The sequence below is a fragment of the Psammomys obesus genome, unplaced genomic scaffold, assembly GCF_907164565.1.
Source record: "Psammomys obesus unplaced genomic scaffold, mPsaObe1.curated_primary_1811, whole genome shotgun sequence".
Lineage (NCBI taxonomy): Eukaryota > Metazoa > Chordata > Mammalia > Rodentia > Muridae > Psammomys > Psammomys obesus.
This window is the reverse complement of record NW_026596040.1, coordinates 29,769,962-29,797,072: the sequence shown is the minus strand read 5'-3', so window position 1 is coordinate 29,797,072 and position 27,111 is coordinate 29,769,962. Positions and strand designations below refer to the sequence as shown.

The following is a 27,111-nucleotide window of genomic DNA, read 5'->3' as shown; positions in this document are numbered from 1 at the left end:
AAGAGTGATAGGTCTTTCAGGTGTGCGCTGCAGATTATCTGATGGTGACAAGCCCTTGAGACTCATTCTCGGCATTGTTTCTAGTCACTATGACAAGAGCAGTGAAGGCTTAATTATTAGATTTAAGAAAAGAAAAGGTTAAACCTCATAGGAAACTGATCATTTTTAGTGATTGTGGGGAACATGTTAAAATGACTAAAGGAACATATGGGGAGCTAACAGCAGACCAATTCATGTGTTGCAGCTATTTAACTGAATTACAAATGCAAAATGCATTCTTTTCCCAGTTTCATTTCATTTAAACCCAAATGGCTATGTGAAATGGTGTCATACACCTGGTGAAGAGCTTTGCTTTTAGAAAATCTTATCACTTCACCAAAGAGCCTGGTGTTGAACCAACAACAACATTCTTTCTGTAGTTTTTAAAATGAGTTTAACCACGTTACAAAATATTCACTTTTATTTCCATGAAAAAAAAAAAAAACAAACATGAAGGGGAAAAACCGATAATTTTAATTCTTTTCTCCCTTTTTGGTTCTGTAGGAATCATTGTTATTATTAATTGTTGCTCGGAAAGTGAATAAGGTGACCTTTCCCCCTTCTGCCTAACTCTAGGAAGAATAAGACAACCTCCTCCCCCTTTTTTCTTTTGTATTTTTTGAAATGGAAGGCTATGCTATAAAACAGTAAGAAACATTCTACCAAACTGGTTAGAGCAAGGGAGAAAAATCCACACAGTAAAACTTCAGCATTATATTTGAGAGAACAACAGAACAGAAAATTTGCTTTGAGTTGGCAACACACAAAAAAGAATTTTCCTAAAACACATCTAAAACAATGCTTGATGCACTGGAGACATCAGCTACTTTTAACCACTGTAAATTTATAATTCAGATGCTGTAGATTATTGACCCTTGAGTTATATCTGGTATACACTTGTGCTTTGCTCTGTATTTAAAAATATTGTATTTAAATGCATTATTAAAATAATGTATTTAAAAATATTCCCAACTGACTACCAACATTTGAAAATGAGAGGAAAAAGGTTCTGATTTTTAGTTCTGTTGAGAAGAGAGCCCAGAGGTCTATGCTTCCTAAGGTGGCAGGCTGAGCAGGGACGAAGGCTAACTGCTTTCTACCCAGAGTTCAAAATGGGCTCCTGGAAGCCAGGAGGGAACTGTTTTCTGGCTGAGTAAGGCTTGTGGCTGGGCAAGTCCCTTAGGTGCCCGAGATGGCTCTCAAGTTACTCAAGCGTTAATAAAAACTCAAGGCTACCCGACCGCCTTCCCCCGAATAGAGTTCACACGTCTCTTCTCAGTAGGATTTTCTTGTTCTGTGTTACCTTCAACAAGTCCCATTTTAAAATCCTTTTGGATAGAATTAAACAATCTGATAATGTCACTTGCTGGCTCTATTTACAATTTACTTCTGGACCCAGCCCTCAGGTGGCCTTTTAAGTGAAAGCATTTAATTACTTCCTACAACCTCAGGGGATGTGGAATTACAAATACAGCTAGACGACTGTGGTGAGCTTTCGGTTCAGAATTGTATATTCTGCTCACTTCCATCAGTTGGTGGTTTAGAATAGAGAAGCTCGCAGCCATGGATGCTCTAACAACATGCGTCAACTTTAACTATGATTTTTAATTTGCCAAGGAAGCAGTGCAGTGAATCATGAGCTTTGGTTTTGTGAGAAGCTGAGGAAGTCATAGGTTCCTAGGACAGATACCTACGATCAGAGAAACATACAGTGCTTTGCAGTTGCTCATTGGTCATGAGATCTGTATGCTCAGCCGATCTTGGGTACAACTGAGGGCTGACCAGTTAGTACTACGAATTGCACAGAATTACACACTATGAAAACCAGGCTTTCTGTACACACTGACACTGTTGTTCAAGTGCAGCTCATAGCTATTTTGTCATGGGACTCCTATAGCCTTAATACATTTGGGTTTATGTTTTTAAATAAAGCACCTCTTACATTTGTTTATTCATTTATGTACGTGTGTTTGTATGAGAGAATGTACATGTACACACATACACAGCCTTGAAAATGTGTCAAAGGTGGAGGACAATTCGCAGAAATCAGTTCTCTCATCCTGTCATGTGGACCCCAGGAATAGAACCCAGATGTTCAAGAAACTTTACCTACTGAGTCAGGTCACTGGCCCAAAAGTGAGTTTTGCATGAACAAAATTCCAAAACCCGAGAAACTTTAAAAAAAAAAAAACTAAAAAAGTTATAAATATTGCATTTTCATGACCTTTTCCTTTGTGAGTTAGTCAGAAAACTGGACTCAAACTTTCCAAAATAAAAATTTCCTTGGCTTGCAACTAAAGCATAATAATTTTTGGTTTAAAAGGAGCAGTTGGAGGACATACATTGGAGGATTTAAAAAAGAGAGAGAGAGAAAAAAGGAAGAAATCAGAGCACCAAACAGAGCCCTAACTCTTGCTTAATTGGGGGTTTGTAATTACTGGAAGCCATAACCGCCTCAGTCATGATGTTTGGTGGCCTGAGTTTTGACGTCTGATGTCAGAAAAACAGTGATATGTGTTTAGACCTGGAAAGGCCCTCCCAGGTCAGTGAGCAAACTTCCATGTATGATTTGTTGCGGAGGGAAGAAAGGGATGTGGATGGGCGCAACAGAAAACACATGGCTTGTCTTTTTTTTTTTTTTTAACCGCTAGGCAGAAGTCACACGTGGGAAGGTGGAAGAGGGGCTAGCTTTTAGCCCGTGGCCATTTCCTTTCCACTTCCCTGCGAATGATTCCAAAAGCAGACCGAACTGTAAGCTTTCATAGATGGATGGGAGCAGAGGCACTCGGAACAAGCAGAGGGAGGTTTTTGGATGCTGCGTGAGAAAGGGGTGGGGGGGTGGGGAGAGAGATTGGAAAACGTTGCAAGCATTCTGTTCGTGTTGTTACTTAGTGCAGTCTTGTCTCCCCAGCCCACTAGTCTGGAACAAAAGTCAGTCTCAAACATAACAACAGACACTGGGGAGCATGCCAGCAAAAGATCACCTCCCAAAGAACAGGATGGTGCTGGGGACTAACGCCAGCCAGCCCCAGAAAACAGAAAGCCGGAGGCGGCAAGCCAGGCCCCACAGCGTCTCCTTGCTGCCGAGGCCTGAAGCGCAGGGGATGGGGGGCGGGGGTGGGAATGGGGGGACCTGAAGCTGAACTTCAGTGGTGCTGGGAGGAACCCCACCTCTCCTGCTCCCCACGGCTGGCTAAGGCACGGGAACCGTTGACAGAAAAGGACAAGTATAGGTGAGCCACCAGTAGAGAAAACACAGAGGGCCCACTTCGGTGAAAGGTAAGCAGTTCATTAGGGCCTCAACTTCACACATTTCCTCAAAAAGAATCCCAAGTGGTGGTCATGGGCAACCGCCAAGGCCTGAGTGGCCAGTAATCCACCTAGAAACAACTGGCCCTGTAATTCCAGGGCCGGGGAGGCAGAGGCAGGCAGATCCTTGGCAATCACTGACTAGCTAGCTCAGCCTACGATAGACAGCACCACCCAAAGAATGACACCACAGACTTTCACAACATAGTTCAGCCATGTACCCTATACACATGAACACACACACACACACACACACACACACACACACACACACACGTCATTTTATCTCTACTGGCTACACAACACAATGTAGAGAGAACTATCTCATTTCATCTCAGGCCCCCACTCTCTGCCTATCCCTTTGATTGATTCACTTTTGTTTAGTACCTGCCCATGGCTGGGCTGTTTGTCAGAGATCGTGAGCAGAGAAGCAGTGCTTGGCCTCTGCCTTAGGACAACCCACTTCGGTTATCATCAGTCATTTCAATAGAAGTACCATATTCGGCAGCGGTGTGGAGCTTGCCTGAGCATCCCAGGAGGATTCTGTAGCTTAGCCTGTAAGGTATGGAGGCTGTGGTTCCTGTCATCAGCAAGCGGTCAGAAGAGGACAGGCAGTCAACTGTTACTAAGAAAAAAACAAATGGTTTCTGGTCTCTGCATTTTGCCAGGAAGCAAGTCTGCTTTATACTCTTCCCAACTTCCTATTTTGATTCAGTTACAGTCTTGGAGTCAGTACTGACAATGTGATTGTTCTCTGTCCCAAATTCCCTGGTAGTAACCCACCCCTATCAAATTATTTACCTAACCCTTCTGCTTCTTTCATTCTCACCAACTGGTGAGCTGATCAACCAGTCCTGGTTCCACCAGCAAGCATCTCTGGACCCCATTATTCTCTCAGTCTCAGCTGGCTGTCTCGGTTGTGTCTCTAAGTCCCTCTCTGGTCAGCCTTCCCCTACACACTAGACTAGCCTGCAAATTCCCCCTCACATCCAGATCACATGACTCACTGCATTACTCCACTGCTCAGATAGCTAACACGTCCTCCTGCAAACAGAGTATGACCCTAATGCTTTGGTATATTCTACATCGCCAAGATCCTTAACAAAATACTGAAACAGATAGCACCACTGAAAGGGCACAGATGGCAAATAACCCCATTAAAGATGCTCAATCATCAGTCATCATGGAACACATATTTTAAAGTCCCTGTGATGTCACCTCGCAATCATGGAGATGGCTCCAGCACTCAGGAAGCAGAGGCAGGCAGATCTCTGTGAGCTCACCAGCTTGATCTACACAGTGAGTTCTAGGAGAGATGGAGCTATGTAGTGAGACCCTGTCTTTAAAACACACAAGCAAGCAAACAAAACAAAACGACAACAACAAAACAAAAACAAAAGAGTCACCACAGCAAGAGGGAGAAAAAATGGAGGTCTTGTGCTTAGCTGGGGTGTGTGAAACATGCAAAGAGCAGGGCGAACTGTCAGTTTCTTAAACAGTTAAAATTATCCTGACCATATTGCTAAGCTACTCTGTGTGTGGGCCTTGCCCAGGAGGAAGGAAAGCCTTTGTCTAGGAAAAGCCTCATGCACAATATTCATGAGAGTTCATTCATTATAATGAGAGAATGGCAATAATTTTACCACTCATCAAGAATCAAATGATTAAAAATTGTGATAGGGTCACATGATTGATTGGTAGAGAAGTTTGAGATGAAACATTAAGTGAATATAGATATATAAAAACAATGTTAATGAACAAAAATAATATAGATGTATAGATCTATGGAGTGAAAAAAATAGACAAGTGTGAACAATCAGTATGAGTCTAGGGAGGCCACAAGTGGGAACAATCTGAGTCTTGGGAGGTTGCAAGTGTGAACAATTTGTATGAGTCTAAGGTGGCCACACAAAGTACTTTTTTTAACAATGGAAACATTGTTATTCAGTGCTAGGCAGAACTGATTTCTTTAGAGTCCTCACTGGTAGATTGCCCTCTCCCAGAGTTTTCATATAGCCTTCCTTCTGTACTTACGTGTGTCCAGATATTCTTGGAAGGACCGCAGTTGGCTTCAAGCTCACTCTGAGGACCTCATTTTTATGTTACTATCCCACAGAAGAGCCTGGCTTCAGGTAGTCATTCTCTGAAGTATTGTGAATTGCAATCAATTGGTCGAGTTTTAGCCAGAGACAGTTAACCTTGTAACAATGCGGTTCCACTTAAACACAATCAACGACAGTGACAGAAATGAGAACCATAGTCACCTGGGATGGCAGGGAGGAGTGGTGAGTGGTGGAGGTGAGAAAATGTCGGGGTAGTGGATACTCTCCTGTTTTCACTGGTGGTAGTGTTCTCACAGGACAAAACCTATCTCATGGCACACTCTAAATGTAAGTGCACAGTCTGTTATGTGCTTCCCCTTTCTCCTCCAGTCCCCGTCCAGCCTCTCCCTTCTAGCCGTTCTGCTTCCTACAACCGTGTAAATATTGCCAAGTTTCTTACACAGCCTTAGAAGCCTTTGCAAATGTCTCTCTGTTTTGACTGTCCTCTGTCCTTTTCTGCTTCATGAATACAATTTGGCTACCCTTTGCAGTCTGTAGGTTCAGTTGATTGTCTATCTGACTGCTTTGATGGCTTTCTCACAATTATTTTCTGCACTAAAAAATGCAAAAAACAAAATGGGCTCAGCAACATGGCTCAGGAGGTACTTGCCACCCAACTTGAGTTTTACCCCATGACCTATAGAGTGAAAGGAGAATTGGCTCCCAAAGATTGTCCTCTAATCTTCACAAGTACCCCCTTATGTAAACAAAGAAAACATAATTGTAAAAACAATTAATTCTGTTGTTTAAGTTAAATTTGTATTTGAAGTTAATCTTTTTTTGGGAGGGGGAATAAAAAGTTTATTTTGTAACCGTTTTAGATTTATTAGAAAAACAGCCAATTTGCAAACATAATGCAGAGCGTTGACATTTTGTAGTGTTAAAGCTAGGAAGTCAGCCCTGGTACATCATTACTACCAAAATGTCAGACTTCATTCATGTTTCAGGAATTGTCCCACTTGTGTCCTTTTTCTGCGCCAGGACCCAGCACAGGGTACCTTGTCACATTTTATTATGTCACTGATGTCCTCTTCTTTGCAATAGTGTCTTAATTTTTGCTGTTCTGGTTTTTTTTGTTTGTTTGTTTGTTTTGGTTTTTTGGATACCTTTTGTTTTGTCTTGTTTTAATATTGTTTAATCCCCTGATTTTTATACACTATCTGGCCCTTAGAAGTTAAAAAAATTCAATGATTTATGTGACCTCTTATGTACCTGTAAAGGATTCTCTAGAGCAAAAGAACTGATTAGATAACATGCAAAAGAATACTTATTAGATTCTCTTCCATTATTAAGACTACATGGCCCAGCAATGGTCGTCTCCCAACAATGACCGGGGCTGTCTATATGCTTGGAGAGGCTAAGAACAGAACTCAGCCCACCAAACTGACTACCTCGGCAGTCCCAATCTGGCCCTGAAGTCCTGTAGGATTCCTGGAGGGCCACTGGTCTTTAATCTGTATTAGAAGGTTGAAGATGGTCCCAATGTGGGGAAGAAAGGTAGAAGCTGCAGCAGCAGCAACAGCAACAACGGAGCAGGTGTTCTTACCAGCAAGGAGGGAAGAGGGCAGCCAAAGGTTTCCCTCACATGAATATCTAGGGTACTTCAGGAAGGCCCTGCCCACTCCGAGGGGGTCCTCACTGTTATGAAATACATTACATAACAGTGTAAAAGCCTATAGGCTTTTCCAGAGGCGTGTCTCATACTTGATCTCAGATGCAATCAATATGACAACCAAGATTGGCCATCACGATGCCACGCTTACCTTTTTGTGTGCTCTCTCCTTTCAACCGGGGAAATCATCTGGAGCCAGCCGCTCTTGGGTACCACTGGTTTAAGTTAACAGATGAAGCTGCTGCTCCAACAGCTGACGTCTTCAGGTATCTTGATTTCTAACTACTGGTCTGCGGCAACCAGTGAACATGAGTTACACAAATGGATTCATTCGTACAAGTCTTTCCGCAGCGCAGAATCCAGAGAAGGCATGGACTTGCACATCTCCTGAGCTTCTTCTGGACGTACTCAACGGTGGTTTGTCATTGCGGAAAACACGCAGCGTGAGCCTAGTCTGGCGGCCGCTGCATCACTGCCTCTCTCACTGGTCCATCTCTACTACAAACAGTAACCGGAACTCCCCAGAGGAGCACCTTTCCCACTCACCAGCACAGAGATTTTGAGAATAGACGGTAAATGTATCAACCCATACTTGGGACTCCCCCAACACGGACGTTTGTGGTGTGAAGGAAGTGGTCTGTAATGCTGAACTATTCTCTGGGGGAGCATGGAAGGAGCCCAAGTCCGTACAGACTAGACACCTGCTATAGCGCCCCCGGAGGCAAACTGAAGCAGGCACATCCAACAGTGAGCCAGTCAACACAACCTTGCCCATTTCTCGCTGGAAATCTGTGGAGTCCTCAAGTAAAAATCTGCTCTTCTTCTAGTGGTATTACCATGCAAGATCTGCGGAAAATTCTCAACAGTAGTTGAAGACAGCTTGATTTTGCATCCTCAACTACGGACGACGGAGATTTGTGAAGAAGCTGAGCTTAGATGTAACCGTTCTGTTTAATATGGGAAGTAGTTGAGGCTTAAAGCAATGCCCCCAATTTCATAGGAAAGTCATTCCATGTCTCTCTCGAGCTACTGCTGTTGATGGATTTTCTTCATAATATCAATAAAAACCTGCTTACTGTCCTCAAATGACTTAAGCAGAGAGCTTGAGGGACGTGGCCAGACCACAGTTTCTGAGCTAATTCCAAGTCAGTAGAAGGTGGCAGAAACTGGTGGGATGGGGCCAGTGTCTCAGGGCACCCGGTCAGCTCAAGTAGACCTGTCCTAGCCATCCTTTTTCAATTGCCAATTTTCTGTCATGGAAGATGCAGCATTATCCTAGTCCTTTGTGACCCCGGCTCAGCAGGAGCTTGACTGCCTGGGGCAGAGGAACAAGAAAATGGCATATCAAGTCTGTTTTCCCCCATCTTTATGAAGCCAAAGAGAAAGCTGTCACATCTAAACCAGAGCTGACCCATTTTCCACTTCCTCACCTTGATTGACTTTGTTTAACAGTCGGCAGTGTCCCCGGAACACCTTCCCTTAGATCTGGGCTTGGCAAACTTTTTCTGTAGAGGGTCAGATAGGAAATAACTTGGACCTTGCCAGCTGTGCCGTAGCTCTTGTGAAGCCTGGACTTTGCCATTGGGTTTTCACTGTAATAACATTAAATCACGGAAACAGTCACAGACAATCCATACATGAATGATCATGATTGCTGTCCAATAAAACTTTATTTACAAAAAACTCATGGCTGGCCAGATTAAGCCCCTGGGTCATGGTTTACAGATGATTGTAAATGGCTCTTAAAAAAACAAAACAAAACAAGAATTTCTAGAGGGAGAAAAATATTTTGCTTGTAAGGTATTTTTATAGTTTTAGTATGTTCTCAAGAAAGCTGATCACAAATATAAACCATATTTGTGAAACTACTAAAACTCAGAAATGATGCAGAATTTGGACAACAAATCATTTTTATAAAACAAAATTCAATACTGTTAGAACTTGGTGTGATGTTTCCTGGTAAAAGTCACTGAAAGCTGATACAAAACTTTTTCTTGGATAATTTTCAGGATTATAGTTCATGATCTTGTATGTGTAGTATTTTTTACTTGGTCAAATTTCTCAGTACTTAACCTAGCTAATGAGATGATCTTTCTGTTCTGCAGATGATGATAACATTATTTTGGAGTCTGACTACTGCTTCTTGAAATAATTCCTCTCAATGTCTCTCTGTAGCACCCAGTTATCTCTCTGGCATAATCTCTGAAAAAACAAACAGTTCTTTCAGATAACCAAGTGTAGCCCAAATCTTTCCTGGAAATTGAAATGAAGATTTATGGTGCCAAGTCCAAGTACCGTTGTCTATCAGATAACCTAGATTAGTAATAACAGCAGGGGGAAAACACTGGAAAACACATCTAAAGGAGTCTCCATCTGGTGAGCGCTAACAGAGGCTTGGATTCTAGATTGTTAGCCCAAGGCTTTCCCCTGAGCTCATTATGTAGCTGGACATCTGACTCTTCCACTTGGGTTTCTTCTAGAGAGTCTCAAACTGTAACACCAGCTCTACACCGTGAAAAAATAAACCACCCCCCACGCCATTGTACAGATGGAACTGCTACTAATCATATTTCTAATGTTCAGGCTCCAACATTAGAAATTTAATTATTATTTTTATTTTTTTGAGTCAGGGTCTTCTGTAGTCCAAGATGGTCCTGAACTCACAATGTATTTGAAGTTCACCTTGAACTCTTAGCCATCCTGCTTCCAGCTTCAGAGTTCTGAAATTATGGTAAAGCAAAACCACACCCAGTGTATGCAGTTCTGGGGTTTGAAGCCAGAGGCTCATGCGTGTTAGGCAGATACTTTACCAAGGGAACCACATCACTGACAGGATTGTCTTTGCTGCTCTCTTCCCTCAAAATCAATAATAAACCCTGTGACCTCAAGATTCATATTGTATTCCAGTGCCAATTCCCTAATGTCTTGGGACAGTTTGTGAGCCTCAGTCCTTCAGCCTCTGGTCTTGCTACTGTCTAACTCTGGATCCCTGCTTCTTCCTGCTCTCTCTCTTTCCTCTCTCTTTTTTCTTTCTGTGTATGGAGATCAGAGGACAACTTATGGAGTCAGTTGCCTCCTGTCACCTTGTGGCATGGGGGTTTGACACGCAAGTCATCGGGCCTGAAGGTAAGTGTTCCTACTACCTGGCCATCTCTTGCTTCCCTCCTGCCTTCTTGCAGTCCATCCCATAGTGGCATTCTGCCTCCAGAGGTCTTTTGGTTTTCCTGAGCATCTGCAAGTTGGCTCCATTTTTCTGATGGAGCTTAGAGTAAAATCTGGCTACTTCTACCCAGCTAATAACCTTGCATAAGGGACTCACAACCCTCTTCAATGTACTTCAAAAGGACTCACAGCCTCCTTTCATCTAGTCTAAATTCAAACCTCAGATCAACCAAGACCTGTCCTCAAGATCTATGAATTTTCTGGTCCTTCCACCCAGATATTTAGGAAGCTACGTTTATCTCACCACATAGCTCTAGAATTATTAACCCCCACCCCCATTCAGTGGCCCTCTACCACCATCCCAGCCTAAGCTGTGAGTCTAACCTTGAGGATTCCCCACCTTCTCACCCTATTTTATGCTTCTTATGAAACACCCCATTCACAGAATTATCACTCATTTGCTTCTGTCTTTGCTGGGACAGGCCCTTGTTTATCTTTTCTTCGTTGCATGCTCGACACTTTCATCCATCCCTGGATTATAGTGGTTTCTGGAGAGGTACCCTCCACAGTGGGCATAGCCTCCATGTCTTCGGCTGCCAGATTCTGTAGTAAATGAGGATGGCAGTCCTGTACAACAGAGCCGGTACAGCACTCAGAAGGCAGCAGGTATCTGGGCACCTGATTCTCCCTATGTAACAACCAAGAGGATAGTGCTGAATAGCCTATTAGAGTGAGAACTCTGAGGTTGCAGTATTTATGAATGTGGTGTCAAAAGAGAACCAAATACCAGAGGGTGAAGATAAATCAACCTCAGGAAGGAAGAGAAATGAGACAGCTAGGCTCTTTAGAAGGTTCTTGGCATACCTTAGTACCCAGATACATTTTTATTGTTCCTCATATATTTTAAAAGTTGCAGTAAGTTTAAAAATACCGTAATATCTATCATAGGACTTGGTAGAAATTAAGGATTTTGACAGGTTCAGCATAGGCATTAAAAATTGTTATGTGAGTTAACCATTTAATACAGATGCTAGCGGCCCTGGGGAGCCCATGGTGCTTAGATCCTTGGAACCACAATGCTCAGGTGGTACATTGTGCCAAATCTCCACCTTATTTTGCTGTTAACCACTTCCTGGCAGTCTTCCACTAATGGCTTCCTTTAAAAAATTGGAAATGAGTTGGACTCAGAATCACAAATGACAGCCCAGAGTGTCATGGCTTTGCCTAGCCTTCATAACATCCTATGAGGGTATATATTTTGGGCACAGAGAGCAACCATGGGTTCATTCTTTCACCTGTTTTCTGAAAATTCCGGTTCATTTTGGTTCATAGATAAAATCTCATTACGTTTGATTACACCCACACTCACTTCCATAAATCACAGATAGAACAATGAAATAAAATCATACATGTGGGGGAAAAACACTTATGAGATGGCCTTTCACAAGGCCTCCTGCTCTGCCTCTGTGGGCCTGCACAGTAGGACTTTCAGAAATACAAACACCAAAAAGAATGGACTAAAAGACAGCTGGTCTTTCCCCAAATAAAAAAGAGCAAAGACATTTTGATGCGATCTGTATGTATATGGTAGTTTTGCATTTGTTGGTTAGTGTTGTCTAGGTGATGGGCAATTTTCTCTTCTGATTTGTTTTATACTGAGTATACAACCTGTTTTCCCTTTGGGGGTGAAGCTTTTTGAAAGGGTATCCCTATGACAATTGAAAAAGAAACATGTTTCATGTTACTTGGTTCATGCTTCCATTGAAATTGCCAAAACTACAGAATATCCATTATCTCCTTCATGTTCAAGAAGGAATGCTGATGGATTGCAATGAGTACACCTGAAAACAAAACAAAACTACAACAATATCAACACAATCACATGCCTCAGCCTTCCTCTAGAAAGCAAGTAGAATTCAATGGGCAGATTTTCTCCTCTTCCTGCTCCTCTTCCTTCCCATCTTCTCTCCTCCTCTGCTTCCTCCCGAGCTTCCTCCTATTCTTCATCTCCTCTTCTTTTTCTTCCTTTTGCTTCCTTTCCTTCTTCTTCACCATCTTCTCTTTTTCTATTCCTTATCTTCCTCCTTCTTGTTTCTTGCTCTTAACTTCCTGCCTGATGCTGACTATTCCGCTGGAGCTTCAGTAGCTGAGCCTTGAGAAAAAGGTTAAGAGAGTTGTGGAAAGGGGGAGGGGTATGAAGGTCATGTTGTCAAGTTGAAGCTGTTTGCTAAATTAACATAAACAGTCACCAACACAGACTTTTAGGTATGGGAGGAAATTCAATGGATTTTGTTTAATCTAATGGATTACCATTAATAGCCAGGGGTGGAACACAAATCCAAAGTCACCACATTATACCAGTGTGTAATGGAGAAGAGAACCAACGCATTTACACACATCATTATATGTTTAAAAACACCAACTGGTTCTTCCCAGTGATAGGCATTACAATGAATAAATAATTGTTGCATGAACCAACATTTCAACCAAATTCAGTCTCATCAATGGCATCGTCGTTTTCCGATGTCTCAGTTAAACCACTTTTTTATTTTGTTTCTTTTTCTTTTCTCTTTTTGTTTGTTTGTTTTGTTTTCACGGTTGCATTCTACAGACGGCATTCGTGGTGGAAACACTCGGTGGAGTTGCTTTTTTATTTCAGGATAGCTTTCATTTTGGAGCGTCTTCTCTTTTATGTCTCATTTTTTTATGTTCATTAAGTGCCTGTACCATAAAAATAATCCTTTACAGTTGTTAAGCACGTTTACCTCCCCAGGAGCTCATTAACTCCTTTGTTCTCATTTTACCCACAGCCCAGCAAGGAATGAAAAAAATAATTAGGCCTACTTTATGTAGGAGAAGCCTGAGATGCAAGCAGGGAAGTAACTTAATCTCTAGAAATATGATTGCGATGAGAATGGGAATACGCTCTCTTTCACCGCTAACTAGTCCCTCTTTCAAGAGGGTACCAACACTTTCCAGCTCTGATTGTTTTGTTTGCCTGTCTGGAGGCGGAGAGTTAAGGAGGATTACGAAGCCATGTTTGAACTTTGCAGACAGACAGAAGGGCAGCAGTTGGCTTAACAATGCTTGAGGTAGAAATGAGGTGACAAGAACTGTTAGAGGCAAGTCCTACACCTTGCAGTTGCTGTTCCTCGTCAGTAACAAAAGGGAATCTTGTACATGCATGCACACAAGCACGAGTGTATGAGCATGAGTGTACGCACACACAGTTGCTGTAAAGATGCCTAATCCTCCAGTAGACCTTGTTCAATCCCCGGTTTTTATCTCTGCTAATTTTATCCTGGTAATGTATATTTATTAACTCTAATTTATGTAATCATGAGACATGGTGATATGGTAATGATTACAATGATAATAATGATGATGGTGATGATGGTGAAAACAATGATGATGATGATGATGATGATGATGATGGTGATGATGATGGTGACTGTTTTACTTAGCTTTAATCGTAAACTTGACAAAGCCTGGAACTACCTAAGAAGGGAATCTCAGTTGAGGGATGGTTCATACCAGCTTGGCCTGTGGGCATGTGGTCCCTGTGGGGAAACATCTTGTTGTAGGAAGAAGTTCCAGCTCACAATAGGCCTGGGCTGGTGAGCCTGAGATGAATGAGAAAGCTAGCTGAGCCTCATGCAGCCTCTGAGTGAACCAGGAAGCAGCAGACAGCATTTCTCTATGACTGTTGCCTCAAGTTCCTGCTTGAATTCTTACCCTGACTTCCATGAGGAATGGCCTGTAACTGGTAATCTAAAAGAATTTCCTTTCCAATGTAATTTCAGTAAGAGTGTTTCATCATAGCAACAGAGATAAAGCTAGAATAATGATGATGATGATGGTGGTGATGATGATTGTGATGAGGTGGTGATGATTATGGTGATGATGATGGTTGTGATGATGGTGATAATGACAGTGGTGGTGGAAGGGATGATGGTGGTGGTAATGATAGTAATGATGATGGTCATAGTGGTAGTGATGATGATGATGATGATATCAATTTCAGGCCTGTTATGACAACCAAATGGCTTAGTTAAGGGAACATCTAAATAACCCACATTGGGCTAAGAAGTAGACATTTCTGTTAATATTTATTCCCCAGAAAGGTTTTCTCCACATCCACCTGCGGCAGATGGGCTGAGAATGGCCTATGAGTGCAGGAGAGCAGGTGGGTGTTGGGGTGTAGGAAAAGCCAGAGTTCCTTCTCTGGAAGAAACAGTCTTCTTCTTATCCCCAGAGGACGCTTGTGTGGGACTGAGTTCTTCTTACTTCAGGTATAATTAATTTTGCAGAAAGTGGAAACCCATAAACTAAGTAAAAATTTTTTTTCCAATTCGAAATTTTGGCAAACTATTTAAAATTTGTGTGTCTGTGTGTTTTACCTGTATATATGTCTGTGTACATGCATACCTGGTCCCCTCAGAGGCCAGAAGAAGGTGTTGGATTTCCTGTTGTTAGAGTAACAGGTTGTTTTAAACCACCATGCAGGTACTTGGAATCAAACCCAGGTCTTCTGGAAGAGTCGTAGGTGCTCTCAACCACTGACCCATTGCTCTAGCCACTTTTAAAAGTAAAGAGAAAAGGTGAGAGCTCAAAACAGCCAATGTTTAAGGACCAGACACTATTGAAGTGTGCTAGTGTTCTGAGGTGAGATGTCAAGAAGCAGGAAGTCCATCAGGAGCACATGAGTGCTCCAATATTACTTGTGAGCCAGACCTATTTGTTTGTTCATTTCTTTAGATTAGGTCTTGTGTAGCCTAGGCTGGCTCAAATTCACTACAGATCCCCCTGTCTCCGTCTTCCCAAGTGCTACATCCTGGCCTCACTTATTTTCTGCTCTCCATTACCAACTCCCAAGACTTGGTGACTAGACCCAGTAGCTCCACACCAGTTCTACACCAGTTCTACACAGTTCTATACTGTGGGTCATGACCCCCTCGGGGGTTGACTGGATACTTTAACGGGGTTTGCCCCAAACTTTTGGGAAATACCTATATTTACACTACAATTCACAGCACTAGCAAACTTACAGTTGTAAAGGAGCAACGAAATAATTTCATGCTTGGGGCTCACCACAACACGAGGAACTATATTAAAGGCTCGCAACATTAGGAAGGTTGAGAGCCGTTGCTGCACATACTGTTTCAAGCTCACTCTCATGAGCAGGGCATACAATACTAGATGAGACAGAAATGAAATCCCTGGAGTTTTTGGTTTCGTGAAATTTGCCATCACACCTGTGAGGGAAGTGGTGCTGAGGAATGATGGGGTGAAGTGGGTCTAGGAACAGAACCATCTCTTCCCAAAGTAAAGGGGATCCTGGGATTCCCAGGACACTTTAAGACAGCAGATTTTCACTGTTGGAGTAGCCATTGTTGGGCTGGGTTTTGGATGACTGATAATAAACAGGAGCTGGGACATTTCTATGCAAATAAATTAGGAACAGGAGGAAATCTCTAGTATTGGGGTTGTTAAACAGAAGGAGGAGGAGCTGGCGGGGGACTGTCCCCCTGGAAAGCCTCAGGGTTAGGGTGCGCAGCGTCCATCAAACAATACCTCTTAAAGACAGGTAGTTGGACCGGGGCCAGGAGCCTCAGTATTTCCTTGAAAACCTTAAATTTCTTACTTTGGCCTCGAAAGTCATCATGTTTTTCATAAGTTTGTGCTTAGAAATGTCTTCTCCCACAGATGAGTTCATGTAAGGAATGCAATTTTTAATTTTAGCACTTGCTATAAATGGGTTTTCTAAACCCTAAGCTGAAGTTGTTGCCACGACGGGGAACATGAAGATAATTTTTCATTCTTTCATGCTATGCTGAATGTCAGTCGTAGAAACTCCTAAAAATAATCATACCTTGTATTTATACAGCAGCTTCCCTGAGTTCTCAGACTGCTCTGTAGACATCATGTAATTAGTCCCCACAAGGCATTCGGAAGACAGTAGTGTGCTATCCAGCTAATATTTGTCTTGGGTAGAAAGGTTACATATCCTTTGCTTATGTATCGTATTGTTTTCTGCGAACGAGAGAGTCGCTGTCAGAAACTAGCTCTTATTATTGTGTCTCAAGGTGACAGGCAAGAGAAGTGGGGAACAGGGCCTGTGGCTTTCAGGGACACGGAGGGGAAGTCTACCTGGGTTGCCACAGGTTTGCGGAGGCTTGGTTTCTTTTTGGGTCTCATGGAGAGCTCTTAGGGAAGTGTGAGATCAGGACATAGAAGCAGCTTCTGTTCCTATTCAAAGCAAACCCTGAGACATACTTGGTTGAGAAGGTCAGTGAGGGAGGGCAGGGCTGGAGTGAGAAGAGGGTATATCTCAGCCTCTGTTTCCCTACTGTGACACCCAGCGTCTTCCTCGGGGAGCTCTTTCTGCCTTCATCTCTTCTATACATTCATAAAAAAGTATTTTGGGACCAGATCTACAGTCAGCCATAAACACTTCAGGATGAATTTCAGCCAGGACAATTCCTGCCAAACATCTTACCACTTTGCACTTCTTTTCTAATTCTCCCATGAAAGAATTAAATGGCTTAGCACATACAGCTTCTAGCCCAGAGTCAGGAATGTAGTAAACATTTGTGTAAATCAATGTTATTATTTATGGCCATGCCAGACACTATCAAGAGAGAATGCTGCTATCCTGAGCAGCACATGTTCATATATCCTTGAGATCACATCTCATGGGTATCCCCCCAATTCCATCCATACAGAATCTGTTCCTCGCAGGAAGCATAGCCAAAATGCTGCTTTCATGTCCCTGGCAGGTGGCTGGGGAGCTGACAAAGGGAAGAGTCAGAGAGTCAGATCGGGAGCGATTTGGTGTATTCACGTGATAGAGGGTGACGGTCATGATGGATGGTCAAAAAAAGGAAACAGCTGACCACTCTCCAAGGGAGAACTCCCAGGTTGTGGCTCAGAGGGGTGGCATCAGCAGTAGCTGAGCCTTTCGCTCACATCTGGAAGGGGACGGTGTTTATGTAAGCTCCGGCTTGTGCCAGGCCCAGCAGGCTGCCTCGGGTTCACAGCTGAACATTAGTACCAGGGCACTCACTGATCAGCAGTGGCCAGCAGGCGAGGACAGCCAGGGATGTTCTTGCCAGCCTGAGGTTCTGGGGCTGGCCTGGAGGGTTTTTGAATTGGCAGGAGAGCTCTGATGCCTTTCACCAGCCAAGTCAATCTTCTGTGCTTGTGGGCCCCAAATTTAGCAATTGTACGTTTTCCAGACCTCACCTCATTGGTTCCGATAATCCCTTTCAAACATGCTTAAAAGACTTAGCACCGAATCCATTTTCAAGTGCAAACGAGGCCTTGGGTTGCCCCAGGTCTAGGCCTGAAGCAGATCGTCTGCTTTTAGTTGAGTCTACTTGAGGCACCCAACTTGCACTTGGCTCACCCTGAAAAGAAGACATTCTTGAGGAAGAGCCCAAGGCTATGGAAGCCTGCCCTTGGCCCCGAGGAGGAAGCCTTCAATGAGGTATTGACAACAGCCTCACACACGAATGCTGCAGTGTGTAGTAGCCTCTGAAGACTCAAGGCCACAAAAGAATATAACCAGCGAGACTCTTTTGTATATTAGCTGCAAGGAAAACACCTTTGTTTTCCCCTTTGGATTTAATAATCTTTAAAACAATAGTACTACCTTGTAGATTTTTCAAAATATATATCTTATGAACTTTTAAAAGATATTAAGAATAGCCTATGAAGTGCTAGGCACCAATGTTGTGATCTATGACTCCAACAGTAGCATCTTTCCTAAATAGGTTATGCACAGGTAAATGCTTAGTTTTCTTGAAAATGCATGAATATATTCTGTCATTTTTTTTCCCTAGAAAAGTGTACACATGTCACTGTTATTACTTATGAATATGTAGGAGCAGAACTGTGATGAGCCAGGTAAAGTTTAATAAACAAGGCCTCTGTCTTCACCAGGATGAGCATTTCTCTAAGTTGCCACCAGTGAGGCATTCTCTGTATGCAACCGACAAATAGAGCTGAGAGAAGCAAGGGAGTGTGAGGAGGGGAGGGGCGTTTACTGGCTCAGGAGAGAGGGGAAGGGATGGACACTTGAGGAACTGCTCTGAGATGGGGAGGCAGGAAGTGCTTCCCAGGCTCAGGCATGCTCATCACTTCCTCTCTGATGTCTGTGCCTTCTCACCTCCTCTTAGCCAAGATGGCCACCAGCGCTTTCACCTTCTATCAGACTGGTGTTAGGGCTTAGGAGGTGGGGAGGAAAGGAGAGACTGGGAGTGCAGCTGTGGTCGCAAGCTCTGAGTGTGAAGGGCTGGGGGTGGTGGCCAGCAAGAAGGAAGGGTGGGGGTAGGACTCAAGGCTGCCCAATCCGAGTAGATCCCATTATTGTGATGTTTTAAAAAGCACTGGTGCTTCTCTGGTCGGCCACTATGTTAACAACTGCAGCCTCATGCACCTCATAGCAGGGAAGGAGACATTGTGCCGTGCCTTCCCCACCAAGAGACTGTAAGTCAAGACAGATTTTTCCTCTCCATTGCTGCTCTTGGCTTTTGGGGACTGAATTCAGGCCTTCATGCTTGAAAGGCAAGCACTCCACTGACTGTGCCATCTCCCAGGCTCTCCTGCTTTAATGTGATCTATGAGAACAATACTGTCTGGCTAATATAGGACAGGGTCTCAGTATCTACATCTTCTGAGTCTTTCCTGGGAAAAGGCTTCCTCCTCTATCCTTCCTGGTCATATGTTACAGAATAATGACTGTATAGTTAAGTCTTCTTGTCAGTGCAACCTAGTCTATTGTGGGTCTGTGGTAGGAGTGGAATGCTTGTGGGTACCCTTTTTTTTCCTTAAGGAAGGGCTTTCTCCCCTTCTCCCTTCCCTGTTGGATGAGCAGGCATGTGGACACAGGGATGTCTTAGCTTGGGGGTTGGACATGAAGGCAAAACCCTAAGAGTGACCAATCAGCAGGAGGAAGAACCAGAGACCCTGCTCCTGGCAGTCCCACAGCAGCTGCCCACCTGATGACTTCCTCCACGCAACAGCCTCTTAACAGGGTTAAGAGACAGGAACGGGTGCAGGCAACAAACCATGCTGCATGCTTCCTAAGCCACTGCCTGAGGACTTGGAGATGCTTCTGAGCTCAGATCCCGAGTGCAACAGTGCACCAAGACCTGGGATCAAGCAATACAGAAGATGAAGCAGTGAGAACTGAACTAAACAGAGATAGGCCTAAGATTATCTTTAAACAGTTACTTTGTTGGCATTCAGGAATAAAAGCTGAGCTTAAAAAAATACAGTAATAAGTACAATTAATTGAACAGCCTGAGTTGTATGACCTATATAATGTATCAAGGAAATCAGAGAACTTAGAAAGTTTTGAGTTAAAAGGAATGGGAAGGCACACCTGGTCTTATCCCCTTACCAATCTACCTCATTTCAGAAAGGAGCATCTTAGTTTGGATGCTATTGCCATTTTAAGATACTTTGTTGTTGGGATAGTTGTCCTGCACATTGTAAGATAAGAGCTGCACTCTGGCCTCTATCTACTGGATTCACCATCTCAGTTATCTATAGGAAAAAAAAGTCTTAAGTAATTGCCAAATATACTCTAGGTTGAGGTAGAGATAGGATTCGGTTCCAATAGAGAATCGTTATTAAGAAAATTGAGGGATTGGGACAGGGCTGGGATACAGAGTTAATAAAATGTAACTGATAAGAAAAAAAAATAAAATTAAAAAAAAGAAAAAAATTCAAAAAAAAAAGAAAGACACCTCATGAGAACAAAAAAGGACCCATCATTCAAAGTGCAAATAAGAAAGCTATTCCCATTACAATGTAAAAGAAGAAAGAAAAAAAAAAAGAAAGAAAATTGAGATCCCCTTCCTGTTGGAGAGTTGTAGTCTTTTCTACTTGTGGAACTCCTTGCTGCTCCATTTAAATGTGTGGCAGCATTAAAAACAACTCCAGAGGAGAACCTTCCAGTGTTACCTTGCTCATGGACATGGTATTAAACTGACTCCTAAGGGCTCACCATTATAGCGATAGATCAACGGAATTCTCATCCTCCGTTTGAAAAGCTTCTCTTTGCCGAGAATGTTGATTAGCACAGAGACTCACAATTGACTGAAATGCAGAAGCTGAGAGACTGCAGAATGCTTCGATACTTTAGGAACCATATATACCAGATTCCTCCTCCCCAGATCATTGTGGAAGAGGGGGCAGAAAGAGAGTAAGAGCCAGAGCCGGTGATGACCAGGAAACAGCATCTTCTGGACAGAGCAGGGCAGCTGCACCTATGAATTCATAGTGCTTGTGACAGCATGCACAAAACATATGAGAGTCCAAGCCAGACAGAATCCTAGCATGGGCAAGGGAGTTGGATGAGAAATCTCAGTCATAGCCTGGAGCTGTTGGCCACTGTGAGAAGAGGGAGAGACAGTTTTCTCTAAGAGTATATACTCACAGGAAGTCAACCGCGCTCCAGTGGAAGATACATTTCCAACAATATTTGGACACTACAAATTGGTCTTGATGGATTTAAATAAGACAGGACACAAATTGGGTGGGTAGTGAAGGGAGTGGGCTGGGGAAGAATTGGAGGAAGAGGGTTAAAATGATCAAAACAAGTACAAAAGTCTCAAAGAACTGGTAATAGTTCCAATGAATAAAAACTACATGCTTGCAGCAACAGATCCCCAGGAAGGTCAAGCATCTGAGTCCCCTTTTCACTTAGCCCTATGTAGAACTCTGTGGATGAAAACTCCTATTTTAAAGTTGAAAAAGTTCTGGAAATACAGAGGCTTTTTAAAAAAAATTCACATCTCAGGAGCTGTAGAAGGTACACTTGGACCCGGTCTTGACCCACAAAGGCATTCACCATTTTAGTGTGATATAAAGAATAAGCAATGCAACTTCCCAGGCTGCATTAAGTCAAGGAAAAAAGAGCTAAACAGGAATGTTTTTGGGGAAAATTCTCACTTTTAAAAACTTCTTTCCTTATTCGGTTACTGTTCTTTGAATGATAACTGGGGATATATTTTGAGCAAGTCAGTCCAGCCTACGCATTATCACACTGAGTTATAGAATGACAAGGCTTAAATATGGTCAAAAAGTCATTTCCAAATGGCTGTTGGAAGACCAGTGGCTGGATGATGGAGAGGACCAGAGGGAAGGCAGAGGCTCTCAGAGAAGATGCTGCTGGAACCAGTAGGAGTAGAAAGAAAAAGTTAAATAAGATAAAGAGCCTGGGGCGTTTCGATTGGATGTGGGAAAGAGGAGGCCGACGTAGTTTTCAGATGTAGGGTCTTGAAATAATGGGTAACACTGCCAGCAGCAATGCTCAGCTATACTCATGAATCTGGGACCAATAGCTTTCCTAAAAGGTAAAGCATTTAGTGCCAACATCATGAAAACTCCTCAAAATTCTGAGATGAATTAGTCTCCGTAGAAGAAAATCAGGTGTTTTGTTTTTCTTCCTTTCATTTTTATGGGGCTAATTAAGATTCGATTTACACTTGTAAAATCTGAGGATTGGACAAGCATCTCAGAAGCATCATTTAGCGCTGAAATTCTGCACTGAACACGGTAAAGAGGAGGATGAAAGCACTGTATTTGCAATGGCAAAGGGCTGTCAGAACGGTGAAAGTGTTTCAGAGGTTACACACAGAAAGCCCATGGCTCCGTTCAGTATTCAGCTCTGAACCCAAGCCTTTCAATGCAGGTCCTACCTCCCCTTTAAAATGTTGTTTATTTTATAGGTAGAAGTTTCTGAAAAGTTACCAAAATAAAAGTTTTTTTTTTTTTTTTGACAACTGTTCCTTGTGGGGAGCAGATCCTTGATCACAGCGTTGTTCACATCAAATGTGCCTAAGGGGACACCCTCTCTGGGCCTTTTGTTTTGTCTGCTAAATGATGTTAAGTCACAGGAAGCTTGCTCACTGAGAAGGTACGTTGGAAGTGCTCCTGACTTCCCATGCTCTTCCCGAATCTTATTTTAGTTAGATAGTAAGAAGTAATTTTTCAGTGCAGTGCACATGAAATTAAGCATGCAACCGCTATTATTAATGGGGTCTGAATTTCAACCCCCCCCCTGCTCCAGTAACATACAACCGTGTGGGAGACTGAAGCCATGCTAGGTTGTTCTACTCAAATTATAAAATCTGTAATCCGTCCCTTGAGATGAATGCGTAATTCATTTTCTCAGGGAAGGGAAATGGGGCCTTCATCCTTGACATCTTACAGGGCTCGGGAGAACCTAGTGCTGGTGGTGAGTGTTTGAATCTTGTTTTATTTCTCAAAATATGCCCATGACGTCAGAACACGCTAAAAGTGCCCACAGCACTCTCTTTGTAATTTTGTTGATCAAATTCTGTACGTCACCTCAGCCCAGGAGGAATTAATGCCGTCTGCTTATTTATAAATTGCCATCTTTTCATGACAAGAAAAACTTTTCCATGTTGCTTTAGCCATGCGCCTCAGAAGCAGAGGTGACACCACCTCTCCTAGGACATAACAGTTTGCATCTTTGATGCCTGAATTTTGCTCAAAAAAAAATTTTTTTTTCTTACTCTCCACCTCCTTTTTCCAGGACTGGAAACCATTAGTGCCAAGTAAATATTTATGATGATCATGTCTGTTTTCATACTATCTCAATTGGTCCAGGTCTGGGCAGTTGATGATTTAAGTAGGGGAGATCTGGACCAGGTATAGTGGACAAAAGATGATGAATGTAAAAAAAAAAAAAAAGGAAAGTCAAGAAGTGGTAGCTTTTCAAAGCTTTAGAGCAAGAACCTAATGAAAGTATCCGGCACATTAAAAAAAAATTAATAATGAAGACAGCATCAGTGGCCAGGCATGAAGTTTCCTCTTGAGGTTTAAAGGAGACTGACTTAGATCCCTTTGCACACTTTTGCACGGTTCCCTTTGTGAGCTGGCTGGGGCTGGAAGCCTACTGGTGAAAGCTATTACTTCAGCTATGAACTTCAGGGACTCTCCCAGCTTAATCATGCGGGAGGCTGAGCTGCCAGATCTTTGCTCCTGCAAGCAGAGTTACCATGCAGAAGGCCAATATTAATGTTGCCTACGGTGAAATTCCTCCATTTTGTTTTGTTTTGTTTTCTACCTGTTCCAATCTGACAATAAATATGACTGACGCGGGCATAGTAAATAGACAAAAGATATCAGACAAAACAGGTATTTCTAACCCAAACAACGTGTTTCTCCAGGATGATTCTTCTTTGTAAGAAAAAAAAAAAAAAAAGCTTAAAAAAAATCTTTGTTTTCTTTTGTAAAAAAAAAAAAAAAAAATTGAAGCTTTGGAATATACGGAGCCTTTTATAATCACTCAGTTCATCCTCTCTCTGTCTTGAGAAGCTGTCCCGTTTGGGGCTGGGTCTTGTACGCCATTCCTTACGTTTTGTGCACGAAGTTGGACATCTGCACCTTCCGCTTTGTACATTTTGCACATCATTTACCAGGCAGGAGGGGTCGTGATGGAGAGCTGCAAACGCGGGGCGTAGCATGATGTACTCTGCCCTGCCGGTAGCCCTTCTCTCCTGTGACCTAACTGTGGCTGCGCTGCTCCCGGAGAGGCAGGCCGGAGCCCAGCCAAGAGTGGGCTAGTCCACCTACCGCGCTATTTCCAGCACGCTCCTAACGCCACCCGTCCATGAAAACAGAAACCCATTAGTTTCTAGTACATCCTGTTTTGATGGAGAAGAAAAACTATCTGAAAAGAAATAAATTACCGCACATTAGAATATCCTGTGCAGCCCCTGCCACAGAGCAGACAGCTGCGGAAAAACACAATATTTAAAATAAGTTAACAAAACAACAGTCCCTTGGGGCCTCCCACCCTCTTTAAGTCTGTGCAACAATGGATCTCCGGGGCTCAGTTTTCCGTAAACATTAAGTGACTTAGTTCCCAAGGACACCACGTGCGCGTGTTTTTTTCCCCCTCCGAGCACTTTCTTTATTGGAGGTCTGTGCAACGGTTCAGCGGAAATTATGCGACATCTTTCCTCAAAGAGAGCTGTATTAACGTGCCAATGCCCTTTATTTAATGCACTTTAAAATTCTGACGCGCCTTTTAAAAAGTATGAGTTGTGTGGGGAAAGTCTAATCTCTGTTCTACATAGGCGGAAATGTGCTATTTTGGTAAGGGGAGCGCTGGAGCGGGCCGTCAGCAAAAGGGCGTCTCTCTGGTACAGATGTCCGAAGACACTGGATGCCCAAATCAACCAGCTAGAAATGTTAATTCTGCCAAGATTAGTCAAGGGAACTTCAATGACTCATTTAAGCAATTTGAGACTGAAAACTCTTCAAACTAGACAAAACAGTTAGAATTCGTCCTAACTTAGCTTTCAGAATAGTTGCTTTCTTATCTTTTGCTCTGTTTCATACAATTGGCCTGCATGTCCCTGATGACTTCATACAGATTTTCCAAAAGTTGCTTGGAATACTGTAGTTCTAGTTCGCAGATCAAATCAATTTTCCTTTCTTCTCGACCACGCAGCCACCCGCCTGTCTTTGGAAGCTCCTCTCTTTGGATCTCTTCCCATTCCAATCAGTGTGTCCTTTTAAAAGTGTTTCATTAAGGCTGAAGTTCCAAGGACATCACTTCCCTCTTTGAATAAAATGTGCCTTCTTATTTGAATGCGGACCGCCTGTGCCCCCACTGTACAATCAGAACAATGGGAAATAGACCCCGTGTACTCAGGCAAAATTGGTGTGTGAGCCTCCTGGAAATAGGCAGTAACAGGTGCAGTCAGATAGGCTGGCAAAGCACGCCAGTTTCCCAACAATCACTAATAAGGAAATAAACCTTAGCTGTGCATTATTAAAATACTTGATGCAATTTTTCTACTAAGACAACCACAACCCATCTAGTAACCGTTCCTACGGCATTCAAACGGTAGTAATTTAAAAAATAAAACCACCCGACTCTGTCTTTCCCCATTTGGACATCTCTTTGTCTATCTTAATGAAATTTGCATATGGATACTTGTTTTATAGGAGAAAAATATACACAATTTTCTCCCCAATTTTTGCCTGTGCTATCAGTCAAACCAGTAGGAGATTCCTCTCGGAAGCTGATAAATATAGGATTACATTTACTCTATATATGCCATATCCCAGAGGAATTTCAATTGTAATAAAAGGTTAGGCATGCATACACGCCCCCCCCCTTTTTTTTTAATAAAAGGAACATTTGCCAAATTTTGGAGTTATTTTGGTTTCTGTGAATAAGGGTTTTTCAGTGTTAGGAAAGGCTTAAATGCCCTTTGCTGAGGAGTTGTGTTTGCCATTGTTCAAGACACGTAATATTTAATTTGCTTTCACACAATCTGAAAAATATAATTATTTAGGATTTTGATCCTAATGCCACTTGCAAGTTTCTGCCATTTTGTATAGAATTGGAAAAGAAAATAGCTCTCCTTTGTAATTAAGAGACGATAGTATTATATATTACAATCTAATAATTGTTCCTTAGGCTTTCGGTTTCTAAATACCAATTTAGCTTACTATTTTTTGACACATCAAAATTTCAAATAGTAGATTTTCTGTAGAAGAGAGAAAGGTGCATTATAGAAATTAAAAAGAAAACCGAATCAACAGATTTTCCTTAGAGGGCACAGAGCATAAGTAAGTGATTGAAATACAGCAGAAGACTAGAGTGAGGAAGAAGCAAGAGAGAAAAGAAGGAAACAGAATGAAAAAAAAATCTACACCTTTAAGGGAAGATGCTTAAGGGTCTTGCATTCAAATGAATGAATTGAATTAACTGTGTGGAAATGTAAAGATGCTTTTGCTGGAACAGAGTTCTAACTTGCCGCACTCTACAGGATGTCTAGAGATTAAGGTTGAGAAAACTTGAAAACGACATGGGCCCAGATACCATTCATGGTAGCAAAGAAAGAAAATAACCATACGAAAGGTGGTGAGTTCTGATCTTACTTTGATGGGAAAGGACAAGCTGCCACACAATTGCCTCATCTCTTTCTGTCATAAAACCCCTCACGGCCCTCTAACTACCCAGTGTTCCTCCTGGATTTCAACGCTGAGTTTTAGGTAGGCCTCTGCTGAGCCCGGTGCAATAAGCAGGGGCTTTCAGAACAGAGTCCCTTTAGGCCACTGCCCTGTTTAGGCTTAGGAGAAAACCAACTAAAAGGCATTTTACTTTTAAAACATTGTAGGTTATGGCAACAAGGACTAATGTTATTGCAGAATCCATGTGTCTGCATGTGTGAATACGTCTCTCTGCATATATGTGTGTGAAAGAGGGATTAATGAGACAGAAGACAGGAAGAGAGAGGAGAAAAAGGGTTGTCAGCATGAATGAATTCGAAGGAAGATTTCTCTGAGGAGCATATATCTCAAATATTAAAGAGCATATGTGAAGCCATATAAATGGAAGTTGAATACTGCCAGCCATGGAACTAAACACACACATACTGTGTATATATGTGTATGTACTTAGATTTTTTTTTTTTTTTTGTTAGTAGTTTTTCTTTTTTGGAATAGAAGGGAAAAGGAATCAAGTGCCATTTTACCAGCTATTCCGTTGGCTTCACAACCCCTCCCAGCTCGCCTGACTACGCCAATTACCCTTGTTGAGTTCTTCATTACCCATGCTGGTTGACCTGCTTCTGTGCATAACAAGGTTAATCATAATGAGATGAAATATTTGATTTTATTAATTTCTTATCCAGTATGGCACCAGAATTCTTACCAACATGAGGACATCAGGTAATACGGTTCATCTGCTTAAGTTTGCTCCCTCTGCTGTTGTCTCTGTGGGAATGGCCAAATTACTGGCTCATGCATAAACAAGGACTATTAATGTTGTATCTCGGTAACACACACACACACACACACACACACACACACACACACACACACACA

The 27,111-nt window shown here is 42.5% G+C and overlaps 1 pseudogene; it reads right to left on the bottom strand.

Moving 5' to 3' along the window:
* Positions 1-14,060: 14,060 nt before the first annotated feature.
* The window catches only part of LOC129688109 (60S ribosomal protein L7a-like), a 71,063-nt pseudogene continuing 58,012 nt past the window's right edge, over positions 14,061-27,111 (bottom strand).